Genomic DNA, 27,583 nt, shown 5'->3' on the forward strand with positions numbered 1-27,583 from the left:
CGTTCCAGTTTTTGGCCACCCTCTAGGTGAAGAAATGCTTTCCAAGGTCCCTGGGCGCAGCTCTGAACTATTCCCACACGTCCTAGCCAATGGATCCCAGCAAGAAGAGATCAGCACCTCCCTCTCCATTTCCTCCCCTTGGGAAGAGCTGTAGAGAGCAAAAAGGTCACCCCTCAGCCTCCTTTCCTCCACACTAGGCAGACCCAGTGTCCTCAGGAGCTCCTCACAGGAAGCTGCTGCCATCCATGCCTTCCAGCCCAGTCGCAAGCTTTGCTGTCCTCCTCTGGACGCATTCAAGGACCTTCATGTTCTTAAATGGTAGAGCCTAGAACTGCACCCAGTACTCAAGGTGAGCCTGCACCGCTGCTGATTACAGCAGCACAATCACCTCTTCCTCCTTTTTTTGGTTGGTTTGTTTTTGTTTTTGTTACTAGCTCCCAGCTCCCGGGATCACTGCCCTCCTCCTTTTCTGTGTGCGCTATGAGGGACGCTTGAGGCCCCTGCCCAGTCTGGGCCCGGAGCAAGCAGTCCAGCTCCCTCAGCTTCCCTGACACCTTTCAGCTACTGACAGTGCCCCGCAGCTCAGCCCCCAGTGCAGGAGGACCTCCACCACTGCGGACCGAGCGCAGCCCTGCCCATTGTGCACCCTCGCCTCACGAGACCCGTGCAGGCTCTTTCTGCACCCCGAGCTCCACGCTGCAGCCTCCCCTCTCATCGGCTCTGCCTGGTGCCGAAGCTGCCACCACCGAGGCAGCCGGAGCAGAGCTCCCAGACCAGGCCCTGGCCCTGAGGCAAGGGCTCCCCATCCCCACTGCACAGGGCCCTTGTCAGATTGAAAGTATTTATGTTCTCAAGCATTCATGTGATGATAATAATGTATGAAGTAAGAGAAATAAGGAGGGAACACATGGACATGGACCTTCTGGAGTGAGTCCAGAGGAGGGCTATGAAGAAGATCAGAGGGTTGAAGCACCTCTCCAGACAGGCTGAGATAGTTGGGGTTGTTCAGTCTGGAGAAGAGAAGGCTCAGAGAAGACCTTAGAGAAGCCTTACAGTATCTAAAGGGGCCTGAAATCTGGAGGGGGACATTTTATAAGGGTCTGTAGGTATAGGACAGCGAGGTAATGTTTTTCAGCTGAAACGGGGGATATCAGATATAAGGAGGAGATTCTTCGCTCTGCGGCTGTTGAGACACTGTCACAGGTTGGCCAGAGAAGTTGTGGATGCCCCTGGAAGTGTTCAAGGCCAGGTTGGATGGGGCCTTGAGCAAACTCGTCAAGTGGAAGGTGTCCCTGACCATGGCAGGGGGATTGCAACTAGATAATCTCTGAGGTCCCTTCCAACCCAAACCACTTTGTGATTCTATGAACACATCTTCTCATATGTTTCGCTATGCAAAGCTCTGATATTTTCCACTAATTTTTTAATTATCTGGTTTTCAATTATTTATGTTTACCTTTAATGGCAGGTCTGGATTTTTTACCTCATAATATAAATACTGATGTAATATGAATTCTGTATCTCCCTGAATTTCAGAGAGATACAGAATTTCAAGTAAAAAGCATGCTTTCTTGAAAAATGTAATTTTTTTTTAATATTTTTTTTTCTTTTGGAAAGCAGAAATCTTCTGTGCTTGTTATGGGACCTTGTAGGGTACACACCTTAGTAGTGTACTTGTTCCAGTGATAGATTATGCTGCAACACCAGGGCATTATCAGTTTCATTGCATTCAAATAATGAATTAGTACTGTAAGCCACTGGTGCTTAAGCGCAGATTTTCCTTTATGAAAATGGAGGTGTGATATATTGCTCAAAAATATGGCAACAGGAAGGATGGGATAATTGCAATTGAAACTATGGGAGGAAGAAAACCCCTTGTGCAGTGATCATATTTTCTGATGTATGTTTAAAGCAAGTTCCTATTTTTAGCAAGCCCCTGCAAGGTGCCAGTTTTTCTGAAGATGTAATGATCATATAACAAAGCCAAGTCAGGCAAGAAAACATGTTATAGCTCTTAGCTGGCATTGTCCATATATTTTACAGCAAATTAAGGAGTTAGAATGAAGGACCACTGCATGCCCGTATATGAAAAGAAATTGTGAGATTTACACACAGTAAGTTCACATTCAGTACACCCCGACTGTGTGTTTAACAGAAAACAGTGGGCGAGGAGTGTAAACAACTGCCATAACTGTCTTTAAGGTTTCCAATGCTGAATGGCTGCCTTTCACCAGTGAGGTAGATGCCTTTTACTTGTCTGATGAGCTGGGATGTGATGACCCCAGAGGCATCAACTTATCCTGGCACAGGCTTTTTGCTTGTGCCAGCAAACCTCCCATCTGCACTGTTCACTTGCTGTACTGGAGACTTTTAATTTCAGAGCCTTTCATTTCCAGGCAGGCTTCAGCAGCTAAGTTTTCTGCTGAGTTCATTTGCACTAAACACTAAAATCCACCAGCCATTATATAGCAAAAGGGTCAGTGGGAAAATAGAGCTAACTTCGTGAAGAGTTAGAACATCAAGGAGATAGATAGCTGTCTAGAGGGTTGTTTTAATGGTTAAGAAACATTATGAGTAGGCAGGAAACTGTTATCTCATCCTGAAATGACCTGTATTGGACTACTTGCTGATATCACACTGCTGAGGAATAACTTGAGGAATAGCATAAGAACTAGACTTAAACCTATTTTCTCAAAAAGATAAAATTACACTTCTGTAAGATTCAACTGTGGCCCTCTTTTGCCAAGCTGGAAGTGATTTTGAAGTCACACCTTCCCCAAGATTGAGGAAACAGCAAATGTCTTTTGTTAAGAAGACCTAGCACAGAAGATGCTGGGACCATGCACACTTGTGCAGCGTCAGCCTGGTCAGTGGCTGCTGCATCGCTGTTTTACCAGCGGGAAGAGAATAGAATAATTTCATCACTAGCCCTCATAACTGGTCACTGGTATGTCAGGAGAATATAAAGCAGCTGTGGATTCAGATTCCAGTTTAACCGGTGCTTATGGTTGGAGGCAAATTCTGAATCTTCAGCCAGCTGAGGTCTCTGTTATTGGATAAAAGATGAAGCACAGTGCATCTATACAGACAGCCAAAGTGTAGGCAAAGAAACATCCTCTACCATGGTCAGCACACAGGCACTCAAGTAAACCAGTACTGTGATTCTGCTTTAGCAGTAGACAGCTAGTGTGTCTTGATTCCTGGACATTAGACATAAGCTGACGGAAGCAGTAGCTTTCTTTCTGGCTGAATTAAGAAGAAATTAGGTACTTTTGCCCTTATGGAGTCTAACCTGAAGAATGGTACTGCAGCCACAAAGTGCCTCAGAAAGAAGGACAAGAACTTCTTCAAGCACCAACTGCAAAGCCAAGGCTTAGGAAATGGGTGGATGAAGCCATTGGCAAGGAAGCAAAGGGATCAGTCTTTTCGTGCCATAAGCTGTTTCATTCCAGGAGGCAGCTTTCTGGAGCGTAACTTATCTTTCCAGAAACATCAGTTTTGTCTATAACAAAACAGATTTGTTGCAGAGAGGATGTATTGCTACACTGAAATATATGGCACAAAGCAAATGATCTTTCTTCTAATATGTCTCTTTATATAACCAGTGTTGTCATGACAACCGTGGAGCAGAGTTGCCTCTTCAGTAGCAGATGCATGACTAAGGGCCTTTGTCTTACTGATGAAGATGTCTGCAATTCTCCGTCTCTCAGCAACAGAAAACTCAAATACCATCCCACTTAATTTATTCCTACTTCCAAAACTTTCTATGCAAATAGCACATTAGTTATAAACAAGGCAAACTTTTTATTCTGCTAGTCCTTTGCACTTCACAGCCAAAGCAGCTTTGCAGGCTATATGTGGATACAGAAGCAGCAATGGAGAGAGGAGCAGAGGAGCTGCACACAACCTTCTCTTTTGTGAGATAAAGCAGATACCCCAATGAACGGCACTGGCAAGGTTAGGGAACCTACTATTCCTTTAGATCCTCAATGATAGTAGTCCAATTTCCATGTGATACCTTGTAGTGAGAATGCGAATAAAACCATAGGTGTACTAAGTTATAGAAATAAAAGACTAGTTAATTTATTTCCTCATCTCAAGGAATGAACTCATGCCTGGTGCTCTCATACCTTGTGCCTTAGTTGTGTCACTAAGAGGCAGGGGGCAGTATACATTCCTCATTCTCATGGCTACTATGATCAAGATTTTATTGATGTTTGCAAGATGTTTCTCCCATAAAAACAAGCTCAAAGTGGAAACAGTATTAACCAGTAACAGAGAGGGAACAGGAAATGAGCTTATGTTATGTGGGAGAAATGGTGTGTTTATAAACTCATTGCTTTCAGATTTCTGGTGTACTCACTTTAGTAGCTACCATTCTGTCTGAACTTGACAGGGTCTCACAAATTCCCTTGGACTTATCCTTAGGCTTATCCTTAGGCTTATCCCAGCCTACATTGGGATAAGCACATGTACACTGGATACAATTTTAAAGGTTAGGCAACACCTGGGTGAGAAAGAAAACAGAACAGCTGAATATCACTTCATACCACCAAGAAAATAACATTCAATACCTGAAAATGAGACCAATAATCTTTGGGAGCTTTATTCTAATCTACCTCTGACTCCGAAAAAATCAGAGAAGCATGAAAACATAGCTAATGCAGCTGAGAAACTACTTTTTCCTGTTATTTTACAATTGTCCAGTGTTGCAGTGGGTATCAGTGCCATATTCAGCTCTGTCCTCATTGTCATGAAACTGAGCTTGAAAGAAGGGAACAGCCTTCAATAACATCCACTATGTGGGGAACAGAACTTAAATAGCCAAAATGTATTAAGGACATCTCTGATTACAGGGTCTCTTGACATTAGGTTTCCATCAAACAGGCTCTATTAGTCTCTGGAACATGGACTGCTGTAATAGAATGCAATGCTCTGGGTCCTTGTGTAATACAGCAAAAACATATACTCAGAAGTGTATTCCAGTCAACAATCCCACAAAGCCACTTTCTGGTTCAGTTTCCTCCTAGTGCATTCAATATTGCAATATGACACTGATAATTACTACCATATAATCTTTTTGGCCAGAGTGTAAGAACTTTCAAAACATGCAGTGACTGCTGACCCTCAACTGCCATTGTATGTGACTTCACTGTAGTTGTATTAGATTGTACATTTTACTGTTCATATTGCCTTGCTGCTGGTTTGCAGGCAGTTAATGGCTGTGTGGACTGCTAACTTTGGAATTTCTGCACTGTGTTTCACGTGAGTATTGACTAACCTACCTTAGCTTTTTATTTTAACAAGCATAGGTGCCTGCATCTGAGCTGGTCATATTAATCTCCTTTAACAGTCAACAGAGAGAAATAGGCACCTCTTTCTTTCCACAGACTGTAAAGGGAGCCAAGGGTGACTATCTGTGCATATTGGTTCCACAAACATGAGGTTAACTCTATCCATGGCATCACACTACCACAAAGAAAAGGATCTGGGAGTCAACTGCATGGGTAGAAGAAGTAAAGTACTACATGTCAGGCAAATTCTGTATATGTTCACAGTTTGATAATAAAGAACTGGCTCCATTTTCACACTTGCCACTTAAAAAAGGTAATTTCTGCCAAAATAGGTATTTTATTCTCTATCAGTTGGCGTGGGTTCCACATTTTCTTAATGCTTCCTCCATATTTTTCTGTCTGGAAAACATTAGCTTAAGTAATTACGTGAGGTGCATAGCTGCAGGAGGTGTACCAGGAACTGGACCCTTTCTTGGACTTGTCTTTCTATGAGGCCCATGCCTTGAATTGCAAGGATTAGCTCTCATAAAACCCCATGAGGATGACACCTGAAGTGCTGAAATCAGGAGCGGAGGGAGGCACTTTTATTCTAAGCAGAGTTGTGGTTTCCCCCACATTACACAGATTTAATGAATCTGAACCTTTTGTGAACTTTGCAGGGAAAAGTGCCACCAACAGCTTTGAGGATCCAACAGCACCCAAGAATATTACATCTGGCAGGATGGAATAGCTTTGAAATTATTTGTATTCTCATGTTGATTTATTTACCTGTCATAAACACTTGAAAGAAAATATTTCTAAGTTTAAATCTTTACAAAAAGTCCCTAACATCCATCTTAAAAATGTATGCAAATAAAGATGCATATTTCAGATATACTGTTTGGTCATGCTGCAAAGAGAGATAGCATCATTCGTCCACTTCAGGAAAGTAGCAGTAAACTTTTCAGCTTTTGAAAAAAAAAAAAACAGATTATGGATACGCATGTCAGACTTGTGGTCTTCCACAAAAAAAACAGACTGACTCCTTTTCGCTTTTGTCACAGGCTTGGCAAGGCCTCTGATGGGAGATAAAATGCAGAATGCTGAGGATCTACCGGTTAGCTTTGTACTCAGGCAACATTTTCTTTAGCAGTCCTTTGCATTTTGTGCTTCACTTTGAGTTGTTTTCATATGTTGACCAACCACCACTGCCCTTGATACTTTATTAATGTGCTTCTGAGGAAAATGTACATCGGACACGCTCCAAATCTGGATGGATCTGGGTGGCTACAGTCAGACAATGCAAGATCATATGGCCACCCCAGTGTTGAAATGTAATTAATATTGTTCCTGTCCTGCTCTCTGTTTTCACTTATGAGGCGAGGCGCTGTTCAGTACAGGGCAGGGGATCACGCTGTGCCAGGACACTGCAAATACTCCGTTTGCCTCCAAGATGCTTCTGACGCCAGAAGGCAGCTTCATCAAGGCACATGCCAACAGGGCACCAAAAGGCTCACACAGCTGCTTTCTGTTGGCATTCTGTTGTAATAAGGGCTGATGTTTGACCTACTCTGTCACCATGGGAAGAAATAAAAAAAGGGAATTTGTCACTCTGGGCCTCATTCCAGTTTGCCTTTTCTCTCTCAAATGATAAAATTCATATAAAATTGGATAAAAATGATAAAAATCTTGTTGCCCTGGGCCTGCAAGCTGCATGGCCAGACCATGTCCTCCCTCATACCCAGCAGGGAAACCCCCCAGGAGGTTTGTTTTCTCACTTGCAACACCAATTTGCAGAAAAGTTGCCAAGGGTGGGCAGGAGCTCACTTTCCAGCCCAGCAGCCCACCAACCAGGCAGTGGCAGCATGCCCAGTCACTGCCAAAATGCATGCTGTGCTGAGGCCCCTGAGCCTCCACCTCTCTCTTCCTCCCCCCTGCATCCTTCTCCTTTGGGAGGCTTGAAACACAAAATACAGCTGTTAGAGGGAATCTGCCTGAGGAAAACGGTACCGTACACCCTCAGAGAGAGGCTCAAGGGGAAAGCTGTAGTTGATTTCTTACTTAACCCAGCTAAATTACAGTGATTAGATGTGTCTGGATACTGGTGAATGCTGTAGAAGAAAGGTAGTGGAGAGATGGGGTCTGATGGCTGCAAAAGCTGAGTCAGGACTGCTGACACACCTGATGACATGAGAAATTTTAACTGTGTTTCCATTGAAGCAGCACTGTATAAAGCAAAACGTCATAAGGCTCACTGCCATATCTGTATGTTATAAGTACATGGATGTATCTTTTACTGCCATATTTATATGGTCAGATCATGTCAGGTACTAGAATTTATTGGTTTGTTGGTGTTTTTTTTTTCCTCAAATTTAGGAAATATGTTTCCATTTATGTACAGTATTTTCTTTGAACCAGTCAGAAAATACATGATACCTTGCTGTCAGTGTAAATCTATGCAAGGACGCTGCTCAGCACAAAGTACAGAAATGGTCTTTTCAAATGCTGGGAGTCCTGTTCCTCTTCATTTCAAAGATATGAAGAGCTCTGTATACATCATTTCACATGTCTAATTGGTTTCAAATTGCTGGTTCTTTTGTGTAGACTGGTGAACAATTGAGCTGTTTGTGTGCAAGGCAGAGAAAGAGATATGTTTCTGCCAAAGAAGCATCTATAACTAGAGATTTTCCCTATTCTATGTATCTCCTTGACGGCAAACATCTAAAGCTATAAGCACATGATTTCGTGTGTAATTTAGATTGCAGGTATTGCTTGTGTGTGATCACACAGAAAAAGACGTTTCAGTGTGCCAACACTGCCAATATGTGATTAACAGAACAAATTAGGTATGCAGGTTTGAAAGTGAAACAAATCAGGCTAAAAGCTGCTCTTACATACCATATTATTTCCTTCCTCTCCCAACTACTTTCTCCTCCCTGATTTTAATAAGAACTTCATTGGCATGGGAAACCAGTGACATGAGAAAAACTTGGAACAAGACTGGAATTTGTCATGGGATTTTTTGGAAATCAGTGGGCCTAAATAAAAGAGAGGTTCAAGAAGTACCCTCTTCTGCAATCTCTCCTCTGCCTAAATTGGCTGGGTTTTCTTTGAAAGATTATGAACAAGAAGTCTAAAATGCTCTGGCACCTACTGATAAATGACACTGCTGCTTCTCATCAGGTGAGCCTTAGGAGGTCAGTTACATGTTGAGAGCTTAGTTGAGGAGTGTTTTCTGCTTTAATGGGAAACAGCTGCAGAGGCAAACCTGCCAAAGCTGAGTATGATAATAGCAAATCTGCACTATATAGGGTAATTATTCACTTCTGGAGGAAGCCAAAGAGTAGAAAATCCCTTCCTTAGGTTCCCCACAGGGCCTCAAAGAAAATGACGTGAGCTCAGAAGCAGATGACTGGAGTTTCCAATCCTACCTTCTCAGTAGGGAGAAGGCAAAACGGTTTCTCAGGTGGAAGAATATAGGATGCATGGGAATATTGATAAATGCTGCAGAAATATGTGCCAGGTGTAAACACTCCCACCAAGCCAAACACTTGAGTAAGGCAGCTCTGTTACTGAAGCATTAACTTAAAGCAGAGGAACAGCAGGAAATACATGGGGAAGTGATGTGATCAAAACTTAATCAGCTACAACTGTCACTCAGTGATCATCTTCCTGCTGTCTGTGAGTATGTTTCAGGCAGCTGCAACAGCTCAGGAGGAGGCCAGTAGTGGGAGTCACTCCAGTGAGTTTGGTCAGTGTGCCCGGGTGGAAGTCACTGTTTGACAGTGGGAGATTTGGAGATCTGGAGACAGAGGGAAAGACCAGCTGGAGCAGCAGGCTATGCCTGTGAGCAACTCAGAGACGTTATTGGAGGGAACACTAGGCCAAAAAAAGATGGGAGTCTCTCCCCTTCATTTTTGGAATACTTTTCAGCTTTCAGTGGGTGAAGCAGATTGTCCTATCCAGTAGCTATCCCTTGGCTAAAGACACGTATCAGGACTTTCTTGTCTTAAAAGTAATACCCTGACTTGATGAACATGGTCACACCATGTCTCACATGGTCACACCATGTCTCATATGATCATGTACTCATACACTCTCTTGTCCAGAGAGTGACAGTTCTCTTCATGCTCCTGTGCCAGTTGTGAACAGCTACACAAGGTGATATCAGGGGAGGTGTTGCTCCCCAGTGCACCCTGTAGAAGATGTGGAACTCACTTTGTTCACAGGGCTGTTTTGTAAGAAATAAAAAGCTGAATTTAAAGGACTTTTCTTGCTTCATTCTTCTTTAAGTATGAAATAACTGTGTGACTGGAGAAACAGTCAATAAGAAACTCTTCTCGCTGTCTGCCAAGAGAAATGTCAGTGGGAGCCAATTTTCTTCACAGTAAGGATTGTTACTGCTGTCCACCCAAACTTGCCACACCAGCAGCAACACAATAAAAACATTTAGAATGTCTTTGAGTGTTATAAGAATCACAGTGATTCTATGACAGAAGTCGGTTGTATAAAATGCCTCCCACTGTGAAGTGTAAGATAGCACAATAGAAAATCACTGCTAGTGGCAAAGGACAACGTGACCCCTGACTGGAATCAATAGACTTGTAATTTTAAGGGCTAAAGCTAAAATATTATTCAGCAGTCATTCCTCAGAATATATAAGGTAGTATAGTCAAGTGTAGACAATTACGTTCTCAGTATAGGCTATTTAGAAGTATCAGAAGCATAATAGAAAAACAGAGTAAGATTCGTTGAAAGTGGACAGTTCCATGATAAACTCTTGCAAACACCCAGAGTTTGAAATAAGTAAATTCAGATAAGTCACTACTTGCAACATCCTGGTCTGTTTGCCTGATACCTCTTACAAATTGTTAGTAGCTTTCCTTGTCCGGTTACAATATCTTATAATACGTGTAATCTATTTTAGCCTATAGGTTCCTTATTGCAAAAGAATAACCTTTAGAAAGATACTGAGTCCGGAAGCATGCTTAATTTTCTACATTGCCTTGTACCTGCTGTTTCAAATTCATAAGACATCATCTGAAAGAGAGTTCAGCTTGCCTCCTGTTATACAAATATCTGCATACCTGTTGCCATAGAATTTGGTCCCTCTTAATTTAAAATAATAACATCTTCTGCAGCTGGCAGGCATACCTTGAAGTGGGTGATTTTGTTACAGTGGTTTTGTAAAGGAGTTTTTGAAAACAGATTGGATGATTGGATTCAATTAATGAAGGTTCTTAAACTAATGTTGAGCAAAGGGATATATATTTTAATCTGTTGGATGGTTTGATCACCTCCTCTTGAAAAGTGTGTCCTGTTTACCCCTTGCTGTTAGTTTTTAATACGCAATTGCAGACATTCAGGCCAGCTAGGCTGATGCCCCAGGGGAAGAATAATCAGCAATGCAATCAAGTATATTCCAAATGTAATTTTGATTTATTGCTCATATACTCCATGTCCTGGAATAAAGGTGGTTCAACAGATGTTTCCAGAATGAAGCTCTGTCTCAAAAAGGACCACAGGACAGAGATCAAACTGTTTTCTTCTTAATTATCCTGGACCAGTAACAGTCTATATACAGGACACCGCATAAAAAAAAAAAGAGAAAAAATCCAGAACCTCAGTTACCAACACTGTCTAGTCTTTTTATTTCTCCCTAGACTAAAAGATATGTAAAACTGTTACTACCTGGCATACAGCCTAAAACCAAGTGCTTAATACTGTGCTTCTGGTCTGCTCCTGTAACTGTTTCCAGTCAAGAGTGCAACCAAGCAGCGAGTTTGTGGGACTGACATTTGTGCAAAGCAATGCCTTTCCTCAGTTTTTACAAACTGATTCCAAATTTATTTTGTTTTGTGGTGGTGATAGACTTCTTTCTCTCCTTTTTTCTTTCTCTACAATTCGATGGTGATAACTGGGGTTTGTCAAAAAAGGCAATGTGTATGTTTAGGTCAAGACTAGGTGATGAGTAGCAAGAGTACAACGGCTATTTCCAACTCTGTTTCAGAAAGAAGAGATGGCTATTTGTTTTGTGTGTTCTGGGTGATGTAAGTCATCATTCAGGTGTGGTGTAACAGATGCTGAGCGAGCAGGAGCACTTGCAGGCATCCCACTCTGCAGACTGACTGTAATCTCCTACTTGAAGCCACTTCACATCTCCTCTGACAAACTGCCAGTAAAGTGAGTGAGAAAAGATTAGAATACAGAGCTGAAGTGAGCTCTTGATTAGCCTGTAGTTCCCTTTGCCCTTTCAAGTGAAATCTAAAAGAGGACAAAACCAGATAATGCTTCTCTGACCAGCGCTAACTGGCTGATGGACAGCAGTCTATGACCTCCTGCTAACTTTGCAGTGCAGAGGATCCAGTGCCCAGGGGAGCACTGGGCTTTCCTCTGAAATTGTAAGGCTGGGGGATGGACTCTGCCACCCTATCTGCCTCTTTCTTTTCCTCAATAGTTCAGATACGGGAGGAAAATTTGCTTTCACTTTGGCTCTGTGGAAGAAATTGGTTCTTTCGTACCATCATCTTTCATGTCGTACAGAATGTTTGCTTCAACCAAGACATAAAGGATGGTTTCTTCATATCTATGCCAAGTGAAATATCATAGGAACACTTTGTATACATTTTGTTTAATAGTGCTGAAACATGAACATACAAAGTCCCCAAACATATCTTGTTCTTTGCATTTCTATTTAATCAGCAGCAGGAATGGCAAATAAAATGACAGTCATTTCACAAGGATGAAGAAAAGCTAATTCATCAAGAAATTCTACTTTTTCTGAAAGCAGAGCTTTTTTTTTTTCCCTGAAATCAATACATTCTTAACCCTTCACTTTAATCTACAGGATTGTTTTGGCTTTTTTTTTTTCCTCCAGCATAGATTAAGATAGGAAATGTATTAGTCAGGGCCCAAATGCATTGCAGGTCATACGGGCTTTCCCTGCCTTACCCTGCATGGGATCATGCTGCCCCTGCTCCAAACCTGCTCTGGCCCATGCAGCTGAGTGACTCCTGGACTGGTTCTGGAGGGATCCCCCTGACAATGACTATGCATGCACATGTTTATAAATATACAAGCAGTTTACAGGGTAATTACATCATGGTGTCAGATCCAGTATTTTCAGTGCAATCAGGAGTCTCTCATATGCATCCACAAGTTAGCATTGTTCTCCCAGAATGAAGTTTTCCTTGCAGAAATGCTTCAGCCAATATGCGGGTACTCTTTTTGCAGTTTTACACAGTAAAAATCAAGAGTGGAAGCTGCATCACTGAAACTGAGTAGAAGAGCAATAAAACGTTGCCATGTGCTTGTATCAGGAATTGGCTGGGTCACTGTGTCACTTGAGTATAATCTGAATGCAAAATAAGCATGTTTCATTCATGGGATGATAGAAAATCCTCACTTTAGTTCCCCAAAAATTCTGTTCCTTCCACATTACTCACAGAAAGACAGAACAGCTGCCAAATCTAAACCAGCAGAATTATAAAACCCAAACCCTAAATGAATATCTGGACAAAGTTCGGGTCCTTAAAAGTACTAAGGCACCTAATTTGGCAGTTGAGTGTTTATATTTCTGTAAAGTTTATCATAGAGCTAGGCATCAAGTAGGTTTCAGGCTCCAGGATGGCTCTTCAGTTTGGCTCCATGTTGCTCTTCTGTGGTTTCTCATATTGTCTTCGCTGTTAGAAACATTGAATTTTATGGACAAAATGAAGCTATTAATCAAATAGAGTGCATTTGACTGTGCACCCAACAATTTTAAGATCTGGCATTTCATTTTGTTCTGCTTAAAATCCAAACTAGCATGACTTCTTTAGACCCCATTGCCTAAATCATCTTAAGGAAACAAAATAGGTTATATTAAGATAATAAGGTTAATTAATCAAATTAGAATATCAGTGGATGCTTCTTTGTTGTCCCTTGATTTTCCACACAGAAAATCAAGGATGTATGGCAAATTGCAGGCAGATAGGTTGGAGAACAGTGTGTGTTTGGGCTAGACCCCTACTTCTGGTACAGTTTGAGTCATGACTTATCAATTGTTTTGAGAGACTATGGAACACTTTTGAATACAATTGCTGAAGATAATATTGACATAGCTAATGGGACTTCTGCAAATACAAGAATAAAATACAAAAACATGTATAAAGAAATAAGCACTTTAATGTTGTTGATGACCCTGTTGCAGCAAAATGGCATTGGTGATATGAAATGAGAAAACCAATGTATGCATTAAGCTTTTGACAAAACTTAATGTTACCCTGATATGTGTTTGTTCCAATGAAATGGTTCCTTCCAATGAACGAAATGTGTCATAAGATTTTCCTATCACTTCTCATTTCATGCTTGTAACTCTTCTATGCCTTTTTGAAAATTTCACTTTTGTTGTTCTATTGCAGAAATGTTTTTTGTGCTCCAAAATATATAGAGAAAGGACGGTCTCCTGTTTTGTTAAACAAATGCTTAAAATACATTCTGAGGTTTAATTTAAGGAAGAACTCAGGAGGAAGTACTCCATCATTATGCAGGTTGTGTATGTGCCATGCAGTAATTAGCATGAAGACACAGGAAGTCACGTGAAGAATGTTTCCTAAGAAAAAGTCAAGTAATAAATTCTTGTGGGTTTTATTCATAATTCCTTACAGATGAATGAATTTATTTGCTTTACAGAGCTGAGATATCCAAGTTTGCAAATAATCATTTAAATCTTCAGTTGCTGAAATCTTCTCAGTGCATGTTGAGCCAATTCCAAATGTTCATGTCAGCCAGACTTGACAGAGGCTTGAGCAAGCTTGTCTGTTAATGCTAAACCCTAAGTGGGGTGACTCCAAGCTTAATGGAGAGCCTCATATTTATCTACTGCTCCTGCCTGGACTCAGGTATTGCTTTGTGTAGTCCAACAACTGTCGTTATTGACTCTGATTGTGTCTGAATTGGTTTGCAATGGAAAAGACAAGTTTTGGGAAAAACAAGTTCACTGTTTCTATTGAAATATTCTGTAATTGCTACAGCAATGCCTTTGGCAGTACATCTGTGGAAGGGGACTTTGGGATACTGAAGCAGAACCTTAATGACTTCACGAAAGATGTGCTCTGAGTGCTGCTCTCACTGCTCCTGAAGCATAGCAAAAGTCATGCAGTTTAGCATCCAAGCAACTTTTGTGCTGATAGAAGCTGGAAAATAACCTAATTTCCCTAAAGCTAATGCTGGGCTTGTGGCCAAAAGGTAACAAATGGTGAAGTGTCTGAAATCTTGAAGAGTAGCTAAAATCAACAGCTGGATCTTCAGCGGGTGAAAATAGGAACGGAATGATGAAGTTTGACGGGCTGCTTTTGTACTCTGATGTAATTTTTTTATAACTGCTTTTTGTTCTGAAATGATCTGCTTCACATGGTTAAACAGCCAACAGTAAGGCTCAGAAATTCCATTTGCAGTCAACTAATTCTTAGTTCTTGCATATAAGTTGTGGTTACTCTTGTGTGCAGTCATCTGCTCAGATTTTAATCACAAAAACAAACCGACCTGTGTTTATAACCATTTTCCTGTGCAACATAGCAAAAGTCTGGTATTGGCAACAAGCTAATAAAATTACCTGTAAACAAGAACTGTGCATTCTAAATAATTTTGTTCAAAATTACATTGCAAATTAAAGATATTTTAAAAGCGTAAACCCCAGAATTTGTTATTATTGTTTTTATTCCTGTACCTGAACTCACTGCATTTCTGATTCCCTCCTTTTTCTTCAGTGCAGAAGTAGCTTTGAGATTCCTGGCTCTTTAAGGAAATTGCTAGCAGCTTAGTACCGAAGAGCTGCAAAATAGTGGACTGGTTCATTCATGCATCAGGGAAGAAAATGTCTATCGTGACAAAAATTCTACTCACTTCTGAGTGTTCAGGAAGTAGAGAAATCTTATTCCCTATTTTCTTCTGCTTGGGGAGGTTGCTGTACACCAAAAAAATCAATTCTGGAATTCTTTTATTCCAGTTATGTCACTCAGCTGCCTTACAAGGACCTGGTTATATTTTTATGTAAATAAGAATAAATTGGGAAACTCTGAACTCAGAGTTTCTCAGTGCTGTTCTTACTTACTCAACTCAGTGCTGTTGAATACCTCAGTGTTGGTACCCTGTTAGTTAATACTTTAGTGCCAGTGATTTTAGAGCTGAGGGAGATCTTTAAAATGAAAAATTACTGACTCCTGGTTCTGTAAGTGACACTTTAAAAATTGGAGTTGATGACAAGAAGATATGTGACTCTTGATGGAGATGACTTGTCTTCCCAATAATCTTCTTGTGAATTTAGGACAAATTTAGGTTAATTGGTTCTTCAAATGTGCTTAATATGAAGCTATTTTTCAGCTTCAGAGGCACTTTTGCAATTTATTTTAATCAGACTACATGCTATTATTCTATGCTTCAAGTAAAAAGTTTCAAAAACCCCATTTTAGAAAAGAAACTCCATCAAACCCAAGCCCTCAGCACTCTGCTGTGCATGCAGGACTTTGCACCAGTTTATTAAAGAGGCAGTAAAAATTCACAACTCTGTCAGGATTTGGCTGATGTCATTATCTCTGTCTGAAAGTGATGGAAAGACTGTGCCTGGATATTGTTCAAGCTTCAAATATGTCACCTAATTTTAAGGAAAGAAGTAGCACCTCACTTAATTGCCTTGGTGAACAGTAGCTGGCATGACAGCCAGACCCCCTTCAGAGGTGGTATAACTTGTTTTTCTTCTACATGTGCTTCACATCAACATCTTTATAACTCATCTCAAGGCAAGAGTAAGGGAGCAGAAAATATAAGCAGCCTCCTGCCACACAGCAGGGAAACTGAACTGCTATGGAAACAAGAATAGCTTAGGAAAAGGAGAATTCACTGGATAGGTTTCTACAATCTGCTTGACTTTTTACAGATCTATTGGCAAAAAAAAGATGTTTAAAATCATTGAAGCGTTACCACATCTTCTTCTTCATCTATCTGTTGATGGCCTAGATAGGAATGGATCTGAGCACAATAAAGTGACCTTGACACTGGGTTGTTGGCCTTGTTCTGTTGAGCAGCCTTGTTGTGTCAGGAAAATTAACTCTATCGCAGCCAAAACCAGGAGAATTGTCCAGTCCTGGCTCTCAGCCCCAGTTATGTTACAAGCCAAATGAACTTTGCCTGACATTTATTAAAATCCAAAAATATTAGTGCTTTAAGTCAAAAAATCTCTGAGCTTTTTTACTGCATTTAACTTGTGGCTGTAAAAGTATCTTGGCACAACACTTCTCTTGGATTAGATACGGCTTGCTCACGTTTGCTTGTGGCTTTCACTGTGCCAAGTGGACACATGCAGATGGATTGACCTTCAAGACAATGTGTCAAACTGATGTTTGCAGGTTTATTTCCCATGAACAAATTACTACTTTTTGTCTGCAGTTCTCCACTGTGTTGTTAATGCCCATTTTGAGCAGCAGGGCTGAACAAAGAATTTTAAACTCTCATTCCTGCCATCAAAATACATGAGAAGACAGCATTCAGACTATGGAAGGCAAATTAGAAAATTTCACTATAAATGTGAAAAGCAATGAATTTCAAGGTGCTGCCCTGCCTTCTTGTTTGCTCATAGATATTTGAAATAAAATGGGAGTACTGTCTTAGCTGAAGATGGAGCTTAAAAATTTGGGAACTATATGCAGAAGTAATTCCTCAGGCTTTCTCTATAGCCTGTATGAAGAGAATGATTCCTGGACTAAAGGGGTATTGAGAGTACCCACAGTTAGATGTAGTCTCTTACTTTCAGGTGCAATCACCTCAGGGCTGTTAAAGGTTCCTAAGGAAACTAGACCTTCTGGCTAAAGCCAGTTTTTATGAATAATCTACACGTGCTCAGTCACTCTAAGGAGGCAGGTAAACCATTTTTATCTGGTTTCTGGTCCTTGGTGGGGTATACAATGGGTTTATTAATGTGGTTTTGAGTTCCCTGTAACTCCTTCTCCTGCTTATTAGCTTTCCTTACCTTCACTTCTGCAGGGGCTGTACTTTGTGCTTGATCTTTACAGGATCAAGCCCCAGGAGCAGCTGTGCTTAAAATACTCTGTAAGTCTGAGCCAGATTGCCAGAATATGAATGCCACTGAGAAGCTGCTACTTAGCAAGTTTAAAAGACATCGTGGCTTTGAATATTAAAGACATGAAGACAAAAGAAACATAACTTGCAGTCATCAACAGGCCCTGGAGAAACTTGACAATACTGCCCTTGTCCTGCTAATGAACCATTCTTCACTACCTTTCCCATCACTACAGAATGAATAATTGAGGGCAGAGGATAATTCTTACCAGAGCTTGCCTGCCATGAGTTTCAAATTAATACTTTATAGTAAAGAGCAAGCTAAGGGAAGCTGTGTTGCAGTGGGACTTCTGGATGCAAACCTTATCAACTTGCTATGCATTGTACTCCTACCATCTGCACTACTGCGGCTAGGCTTAACGAGGCTTCTCTGTGCAGAGTATGACCTTTGCATCATCTCTCAAGCAAGGACAAAGAAATAAGCAAACCAAGCCCAGTGAGACTACAGGTCCATGTGAGTTTTATATCTCTCATATATCAACACACACGCTTTAGTAAAGAGTGGCATGGCATGGCATGACATGTTCTCTACCACTATGCTCCCTTTTCTTCACAAGATCTCTAGGAGGTCCCCAAGTGACTATCACTATTAGCTAGTTTCTTCTATAAATTTATATTTCTCCTGCACATTAGGACATTTTCAGTGTTTGTTTTCTCTGTCAAAGTCTGAAGAAGTATTGCTGTGTATTCTTGATTGAAATACAGGCTTACATCCTGCTAGTATTTAACCAATGACAAAAATAAAATTAGTGATATTATGCACATATATAAACTTTGCAGTGTTGGGGCTGTAATTTTCGTTTCTCTTTTTATAAGGTGATTTTCATATTTAAATTCTTACAATGATCGGAATATGGAATCTGAAATGGAAGGCAGATGCAGGGACTGTGAGAATTAAGACCTTGGGACCACTGTAGGAGAGGATCTAGCTCAAGACAATCTTAAGAACCTGAACATACACAAGTCCATGGGACCTGATGAAATCCATCCATGTGTCCTGAAGGAGCTGGCAAATGAAGTTACTATGCCACTGTCCATCATATTTGAAAAGTCATGGCAGTCAGGTGAAGTTCCCAATGAAATATAACCCCCATTTTCAAGAAGGGGAAAATGGATGAGCCAGGGACCTACAGGCCAGTCAGTCTCACCTCCGTGCCTGGTAAAATCTTGAAGCAGATTCTCCTGGAAGGCATGCTAAGGCACATGAACAGCAACAAGGTGCTTGGTGACAGCCAGCATGGCTTCACTAAGGGGAAATCCTGCCTGACCAATTTGGTGGCCTTCTATGATGGGGCTACAGAACTGATGGATAGGGGTAGAGCAGTTGACGTCATCTACCTGGACTTGTGCAAAGCATTCGACACTGTCCCACACGACATCCTTGTCTCTAAATTGGAGAGACATCAATTTGACAGGTGGACCACTCTGTGGATAAAGAACTGGCTGGATGGCCGCATGTGAAGAGTTGTGGTCAATGGCTCAATGTCCAGCTGGAGACCAGTAACAAGTGGTGTCCCTCAGGGATCGGTGTTGGGACCGGTCTTGTTCAACATCTTTGTCGCTGACATGGACAGTGGGATTGAGTGCGCCCTCAGCAAGTTTGCCGATGACACCAAGCTGTGTGGTTTGGTTGATACGCTGGAGGGAAGGAATGCCATCCAGAGGGACCTGGACATGCTTGTGAGGTGGGCTGATGCCAACCTCATGAAGTTTAACCATGCCAAGTGCAAGGTCCTACAGCTGGGTCGGAGCAATCCCAGGCACAGCTACAGGTTGGACAGAGAAGAGATTCAGAGTAGCCCTGCAGAGAAGGACTTGGGGGTGCTGGTCAATGGGAAAATGAACATGAGCCAGTTTCAGTGTGTGCTGGCAGCCCAGAAAGCCAACCGTATCCTGGGCTGCATCAAAAGGAGTGTGACCAGCAGGTTGAAGGTGGTCCTGCTTCTCTACTTTGCTCCTGTTAGATCTCACTTGGAGTATTGTGTACAGTTCTGGTGTCCTCAACATAAAAAGGACATGGAACTGTTGGAACAAGTCCAGAGGAGGGCCACAAGGATGACCAGGGGATGGAGCACCTCCCATATGAAGACAGGCTGAGAAAGTTGGGGCTGTTCATCCTGGAGAAGAGAAGGCTGCGTGCAGACCTCATAGCAGCCTTCCAGTATCTGAAGGGGGGCTATAGGGGTGCTGGGGAGGGACTCTTCATTAGGGACTGTAGTGATAAGAAAAGGGGTAATGGGTTAAAACTTAAAAAGGGGATGTTTAGTTTGGATATAAGGAACAAGTTCTTTACTGTAAGGGTGGTGAGGCCCTGGAATGGGTTGCCCAGGGAAGCTGTGAATGCTCCATCCCTGGGGGTGATGGAGCCTTGAACGCAGGCCAGGTTGGAAGAAGCCTTGTGTGGCATGTTTAGTGTGAGGCGTCCCTGCCCATGGCAGTGGGGTTGTAACTAGATGATCTTAAGGTCCTTTCCAACCCTAACTGTTCTATGATTTTATGATTCTGTGATTCTATGAAAGTTCAGGATGAGATTTAAAAAAAATGCATGACACAGGGTGAAAGAGCTCAGATGTGTTTTGATCTATATGTTGAAGTGCAGGTTTGCCATGAGTCTCAGAGGCATTCAGATTTACTGCTCTGTGAGCAAGCCAGAAATAAGTATGCTTTATAAGTGAAATACAAATCTCATAATTTTGGACATCTAAATCAGTTTGAGAGTTAATCGAATTAGGTGCATAGCATGCACTAAAGGCACCAAGTAGTCATCAAGAAAATGCGGTAATCCATAAAGAAATATAGAGACCTCTAAAAGGTGATTTATCTCAACATTAAGAGTGGGGAAACTAATGCATGCAGGATGAATCATCTTTAGCAGAGGTCTGTTATGGAGACCTAACAAGTTCAGACTTCACACAACTCCTATTAGGTGAAATGAAACACTGTTCATCCAGAGCTGGTTCCTGGCTCATCTCTTTCTCATGTAAAGAATTAGTACTGGCTGTATGCCTCGCCAGTATCATCACACTGAGCTAACAGTCAGAAGCACTGAGTTAACAGTGCTTTCTAGCTGAAACAAAAAGGGAGTTAGCGCTGCCCCACTCCTTATTTTTGGCCAAGTACTAGCAACTATCCTGAGTCCCTGAACTGACAGTGGACGGAAACTTGATGTCATGATTCTGCCTGTCATTTCTAAACCTTCTGGGCAATTAGGTCTTTAAAAAGGAAATGTAAGTTATCCTATGGCATCTTCAAGGCATATTGGGAGGTTGAATTTTTATTCTTCACCCATACAGGCTTACATTTAATCAGGAATAATCTCATTTTGTTGTTTTCTGCCCAGTGGTTTAGGTTCTGGGTTCCTTTATATTATTCTTAATAATGCTGGTACTCTACTCCTTTTATTTGAAGTTAATTCCATTCACTGTTTGCTCTTTTTTGAAAATCAGTAGGAAACAAAACACATCGTTGGGATACTCCTATGGCTGATTCCTTCAACTTGATGTTTGATCCTATATGGTTACTCTGTATGGGCTTTAGGACAGTTTTCCATGAATGTGGTAAGTCCATCGGAAAATAAGTCTTCAAATAAGATGTTGAAAGCCTCTTTATCAAATGAAAATCTAAATAAATCATACAGACTTTATTCTTCATATTCATTCTGTTCTTTTAACTAACCTAATTCAGCCTATCTTACTTCATTGTGGAGTAATAATGTAACAATATAACCAAGTAATTTAATTTGTAACCGTTGAAAAATTAATTTGTCTCAGTAAAATAGCATATCAAGTTGATTACAGGCAATGGCTGCATTTTGTGATGGCTACAGCAGTTGTAGACAAAATATGTAATTCATGTGCCTAAAGTAGCATGTATGTAGCAGAGCTCTACACACCTCAGGCAGAATGCCTCTCAAGTGACAGCTGTTAGAGCTGGTGTGAACCTCTCATTTTTAAGACATCTGCAAATGGCACTGCTATGTGTTGAAGACATTAATTTTAGCATGAAAGCTCCTCATTTGTTTCTGGTGTGGTTAAATACGTTAAGTGATAGGAGTGATAGGTGTCTGGTTCCGTCAGTCAATTCCCCAAGAACAAAAGGAGAGGGTTCTCTTTGCAATGATCTGCAAGAGTGGAAAATTGATCTTTCTCTCACCAAAGATGCAGATATGTCTAAAATAGGAAATTCAGATTTCTGACCCCTCCTCAAAGAACCTCTGCACTGAAATACTGAAAAAAAAATCCTGTTTTCATTAATTTTTATTTTTTACTTCATGATAAGGGATTTAGAAGTAAAGGAAGAAGACAAAACAAAGAACAATGTTCCCTTCTTAACTGGAAGGCAAGTGTCATTGCAAAATTAATGTACACATTTCCCCATCCTATCACCTGTGGCTGAAGCATCTGGGAGGTGTACTGGCAGGAATTTGTGACCTGAGCTGTAATGCTTCAATGAAAATGCCATGCGGCTATTTGTCAGTGTGTCTTGCTCTTTAGAGAGGCTGAAAGCATCCAAGCTCTGTTACAGTGCAGACAGAGCTGCAGAGAGAGAGAGACTAGCCTTGACAGGTCAGCCATGGGGACAATGGATTCATCAGCCATCACTGCCAGGGAGCAGATTGCCGCAGGTATATTGACAAAAATTTTTACAAGCCGACAGCAGCTGCCATCAGGTTAAATGTGAACTAATGAAAAAAAAGAAAGGAAGGTAGCAGTGCAGGAAACATAGACCATCTTTTCAGACCTTTGCAGGTGTACAAAGATTCATGTTTTGTGGATGCATGAGCTTTGAAGGATGTCTTTCTGTACAGGCAGATACTTAGCTTACAGGGAGAACATGAAATTAGGGTACAAAATTGGTAAAAATATATGAATATTACTACTCTTTGTATCCATGGTGATGATCAAGGAACGTCCTTGTTGCTGTACAAAATGAAAACAAACAAAAGAAAAAAGGCAGTTCTTTTCCATCACAAGCAACTTTACAGCACAGCAGCCCACCTTTGGTGGGTGGAAAAGTAGAGTTCTCTCAGTAATGTGAATAAATCTGTATTTATTAGGTATAAACACACCTGCATTCAACTGACAGAGACCTACTTTCTTTTTGTCTAACAAGATACTCTTTCACAGTCGTATTGACGTCACTAGAACTGTATTTTTGATACTGAAAAACAAAGCAATATGTTAGTTTTTTGTAAGTTTATAAGCACAATAAAAGACTCGGCCTTCTCATTTATTAAAAGTTAATTTCAATGCTGGAAAATTTATCCACATAAAAACTACTTTAGAAATAGAGCAAAGGTTGGATTTTTTACTTTTTTTTTAAATGATGAAATGAACCCTACACACCTGGGCTACATCTAAAATATAGGCTCTAATGCTCTGTTTCTCTTTAGCATCCATCTGCTTTAGAAGAACCCTCAACTTAATGCAAGATGTAATTTAGGACTACAGTTTCTTTACAAAACCAGAGATACATAATGGAGACAAAAATAAAACAGGTTCCTTTGTCATTGCCAGTTTAAATTAGCTTGTAACTCCTGCTGTGATTAAAGCAGAAAAACCAACATAGAGTAATACAAAATAAAAAGCTGATATGTGTTTTATACAATTATTAATAATTTTAATACATATTATAGATATTCCTCTTTGTAACTGCAAGGGAAAGTTTTGATCCAGGCATGATTTTTGGCAAAAATCCTAATTAGAGACCTGTCTAATATAATGCTACTACAATAACAGAGTTTAATAATATTCTAACAATAATTATAATAATGATTATCCCCTTGAAGCTCAGTTTAAGCATCCACTTAAGTGTTTTCTGCATTTCAGTATTTGACAAAGTGATCTATCATAGGCTTATGCAGTGGGTTCAGAATCTGACAGCAGGGAATGACAGCAGCAAAATTCAGGCATATTCTCTGGTTAAACAGGCAGATTTTGAAATTACTTTAGAATAGCTCATCTCACCTCAGAGAAGAACTTTTACATATTAAAATTAAATTCTGTCCCCAGCAAAGGCAAAGGCATCTAACTCATTTAAGTGGGAGAGACATTAGGGCTTGCCTATGTAACCTTTAACTGTTAAATAAGAAGTTTCCGAGCTAAATGTTGTTGAAGTTGCTTAGTGTAAGAGATGTTTTTTACTCAAGAGAAATGTAAAGGGGACATTCATCTGCTCTGTGCAACCAGGTAGGAGATATGATAAGAAAGCTGTCACAAGCACTGTCTTGCATGCTGCAGAGACTGAGAACAAGATGAATCATTTGGTAGTGAAGGGCAAGACACATGCAGGCATATAAGAACTGATTGCTGAAACTGTGATTGCCTACCATCCATAATAGGAAGAGGGAAGGGTGTCTGCCACTGTGGAAAATGGTAGCAAAAAGCACAGGATGCATTAACAAAAGTGCTAGCAGTGGGGGCTGAGAAAAACCGAAGGGATAATTTCTGTGGGAGGCTGGGAGCAGAGAACTTGTCCTCTGTGCTGTGTCCAGAGAAAACAGGACCTAGCACTTTTTTTTTTATTTTTTAATTTTTTTATATTTTTTGCAGCTGAACACCTTTGATCACATCAGCAATGCCTAAATCCACTGGGGTTTCTCCTGGAAAAAGCTCCCTACTGATCTTCAGAATATTAACTAAGGTCAGAAAGAACACGGAACAGTTAACAAGGCTTTTTATTTTGGAAATTGTATTGTTGCAGGAACCAAAGTAATAGCTGTGGTACCCAGTGTTTTTAAGATAACTGTCTTTAATTTATCAACCTGTCCTTTATCCTATTATCTTTCTGTGCAGTCTATTGGTGAGTTTTCCTGAAGGATTTGGTTTAGTATGTTTGCATACAAAACAGTGAGCTTGTTCCTCCTCTGTCTGCAACAGCCACAGCACGGTCTGTTTTGCTTTGTTGCAGAGTGAGAACTCACGGGTTCATGTCTGACAGAAAAAACAGTCATTCTCTTAGAGCTACCTACTGCTTTTGCCTCTGTGGAGGTTTCTGACTTCTTCCGCTCCTATTCTCAGCTGCTCCTATCTGACACGCCATGCACTGGCAGACATCTCATTTGGCAATGTGCTCTGATTCGAGATTCATTTAATCCATATCTCTATTTTTAAATTGCATTTAAGTTGGTAGTGGGATTTTGTCATTCAATGGCAAAAATGGATGTCTTTCTGAAGTAACTTAGACATTCTTTCAAAGGCAGAGTGCTCTACTAGGATAAGAGACTATAAATACAAGATGATGAGATATTCTGACTTCACAAAGTATCAGATTAATAGTGTGTGCTCCACGTAAGGGCTAAAAGACAAAATAAAAGGAGTCCAAAAGAAAAACAATGTATATCAATGTGTGGCTGAAATAGTCTTAAAGTCTACTTTGGCAAAAGAATTGAAGATATTTTCCAGGCTGAACTGAGAGGAATATCAAGAAGGTGAGTGAGTGATCTGAAAATGAATGAAGGAACGCAGGTGAACAATGCAAGACTAATCCATTAACTCTCATCCTATTGCTTTGGTTAGATTCATCCTCTGCAGTGAAAGCCAAAAATTCAGGATAGTGATTGACTAAAAATGGCACTGCTTTTAAATCTAAGGTACTCATCAGCAGTATTGAATACATAAAGTTTTTTCACATGTAAAGACCAGGTTGCTAGGTGCTGAGTTATAGCAAAATGCCTTCTTCCTTCCTTAAGCAATTTAAGGATTGATGCATTAGAACTTTCATTATATATATCGCTGAAAAGAACAACCATAAGAAATGTAAATCCTATGCATTTGATACATCACCTCTGCTTTCTCTAAATATCACCAAAGCCCATACTGTGTCTTGAAGAACTAACAAATTCTATCTTTCAATGTCAAATTAATTTAAATTGTGGTCAACTATTTTAATGCTAAATCCCAGATCTGGTCCATCTCACTGTTTCTAGGAGAAACATAACCCAGGCCGAGTCTAGCTGAAGAGTCCAGCTGAACAGGTTTAGACTCCTGCCTGTCTCAGGTGGGGTGCATAGAAGACACACAAGTGTTATGGCTACCCACAGTTCCTCACAAGTTTAAATACAGATAGTAAGTTTAAGGCTTTTTTTATGATACCAATCTTTTCTACGTGAAAAGATGTCCCCTCTTCAGAATTGCCATGGCTTTCAGTGACACAGTTTGCAGTTTAATTTATTTCTGAGGCTAAATGAGAACATAAAATCTGACACTAATCATAAGTAACTTGTTTAGCCATCTGTAGTCCACTCACAGAATTAAGATCTTCAGTGACTCTGGGGAACTATTTTCTCCATGCAGTTCCTCCATGATGCTTCTTAGAGCACAAGTGCCTTCTGGGTGCTTTCTGGGTCTCTAAGACCAAATAAAGACAGGATGGTGAGGTCTGTCTTGCAACCTCAAGACACTGGTTCTTCACATCCTGAAGCATACGACATTTCTGTTAAATGGACCACCCCTGAAAGTCTCTCCTTCTCTATGCTCACTGTAGAAGAGCCTGGCAATTACTGGCCCAGAAACAAATGAGTTGTCTGTAGCTCCATGAAGTTTTTTGAGATGACTTCCACAAAGACAAGTGCTAAATAAGAAAGACGATAGACCTGCATGGTCCCTAAATGGAGATGGACCTACAACTTAAGAAGACAGAATGGGGTTAGTCTCATTTTACCATACTTTTTGAAGTGTAACCGAGCATGAGCGTGTGGATTTCTATTCACAGTGATTAAAGATATGCTGTGTGAATAGAGAGTTAATAATTACTAATGTTTGCATCAGAAGGCACCAAGACCCTGGCTGGCTATGTCCTTGTCAGTAGCAGAGCCAGAAGCAGGAGGGGGTGCAGTAATAAGATGTCTACCAGTGAAGAATTGTGGATATTAGTTTAAGTTAATACTGTCTGAAGAAATAGCCTGAATTTGTCTGGGAAATGAAGGGAAGCAGAGGGATGTATATCAGAGAAGGACAGTTATATTTACTGTTGATTATTTGTTTTAAATAAATCAGAAGAAAAATACCAGCCCTTGTTTTCTGGTATATTTCACATCTGTTTGATCCGTGAACACTGAATGTTGTTATTCCTCATTACCACAGGAGAGGAAAATAATTTAAGAAAGTTTTCTTTTATCACAATTAGAGGTGTCATATGTGGCGATCTAACAGGTGATCAATGCTAATGCACATTTAGGGGATACTGCTATCATCAAGCCTATAACAGACCGTGAAAGGGCATGCCCATGACTGGAATTCATATTATGCTGTTCCTCAAAGATTTTCTGATACCAGGGAACTCTTTTCACCAGCTTTAATCAATACTTCAAATTCTGACAATAAAATCAGTCCCTGGACTGGGTAACGTACTGGGTGGGAGAATCTGCAGTGTGCTAACACAGAGAAAAACAGCAGCAACAGAAACTTGCCCTTCTTAATACTGTTTTTTCTGATATTATTTCTATAAATTGCTATAAATTAACTCAAAAAAAAAAAACAACCCAGAAAACAAAACAAACCATCACAAAAACCCTGCTACTATTATCAAATTCAGTGCCTCCTCCTGAGATACATTCTGTCTACTCTTATAAAATCACCTATGTACTTCTTCATCCTGGAGTTCTAAGAACTCCACCTGACATAAAAGCAATCAAGCGAGTAGAGTCAAATGGCCACATATAAATAGTATGCTTAGTAGCAGAGTCTGATGTACTGTAATCTGGGCTGCCAAGAGCAATGTGTTGCCATGAAAATGAACATGCATGTAAGCTGTCCTTGATGTGTCACACTACTGTTCAGAAGTTAGATGCTCCTACTAGTGTTTCTCCTCTTCCTTTCCTTGCTGTGAAGTGATGTTCCAGCCCCTCTCTGCCTCTCAGAAGAAGTCTAGGTATTTATATATGTGCTGAATGTAAGCTCAAGCTTATTGTGGAAGTGAGGGGGGTTTTTTGGGTTATTTTTTGGAGGGGGAGGGTGGTTCACAAGAAATTCACATACTTCCTAACCCTACTGATGGCTTTTCTTAGGAGTGGTGACACTAACTGATTCATGGAAGTTGCTGCCCTGGGAAGCTCTTGGCTGGCTGTGCTGGGATAACATCCCCCTGTGCCTGCCCCAGAAGGTCATTCTGCTGACACAGCCTCATGGGGTAATGAGCTTGGGAGGGATGTGTGGAAACTAGCACCTTGGTGTGAGGAGGAGAGGCTCAAACACCAC

General features: G+C 40.7%; 1 protein-coding gene across 1 annotated transcript in view; it reads right to left on the reverse strand.

The window, feature by feature from the left end:
• Positions 1-1,300: 1,300 nt before the first annotated feature.
• The window catches only part of ASB9 (ankyrin repeat and SOCS box containing 9), a 100,280-nt gene continuing 73,997 nt past the window's right edge, over positions 1,301-27,583 (reverse strand). The window contains exon 5 of the transcript XR_009743369.1: positions 1,301-1,316. The gene's annotated coding sequence lies outside the window, so the exon portion shown is untranslated. The remainder of the gene's footprint in view (positions 1,317-27,583) is intronic.

Source organism: Pezoporus flaviventris, unplaced genomic scaffold, assembly GCF_033815535.1.
Source record: "Pezoporus flaviventris isolate CSIRO_AGI_PZ_B2104156 unplaced genomic scaffold, CSIRO_AGI_Pfla_v1 ptg000015l, whole genome shotgun sequence".
NCBI lineage: Eukaryota > Metazoa > Chordata > Aves > Psittaciformes > Psittacidae > Pezoporus > Pezoporus flaviventris.